The sequence below is a fragment of the Heteronotia binoei genome, unplaced genomic scaffold, assembly GCF_032191835.1.
Source record: "Heteronotia binoei isolate CCM8104 ecotype False Entrance Well unplaced genomic scaffold, APGP_CSIRO_Hbin_v1 ptg000813l, whole genome shotgun sequence".
Taxonomy (NCBI): Eukaryota; Metazoa; Chordata; class Lepidosauria; order Squamata; family Gekkonidae; genus Heteronotia; species Heteronotia binoei.
The window spans coordinates 135,368-135,586 of record NW_026800104.1 but is presented as its reverse complement, the minus strand read 5'-3'; positions in this window follow the sequence as shown (position 1 = coordinate 135,586).

Below are 219 nucleotides of genomic sequence, written 5' to 3'. Positions count from 1 at the left end.
CCTACAATAAAGACCGGGTCTTTGCCGTTTTCTAAAGCAACTGATGCAGAAACGTCTACCTCGATGTCTGGAGAAGAGCATTCCTCTCACTCCCCCCCGCCCCGTGCTGTTGGTTGAAGCAGGCAAGCCGAGGGGACGCCATGCACCCAAGCCAGCAATAACAGCTTTCCTTGCACGCCCAGGATTGGACGCTTGGGCCGCCCATAAGCCTCCGGGAGA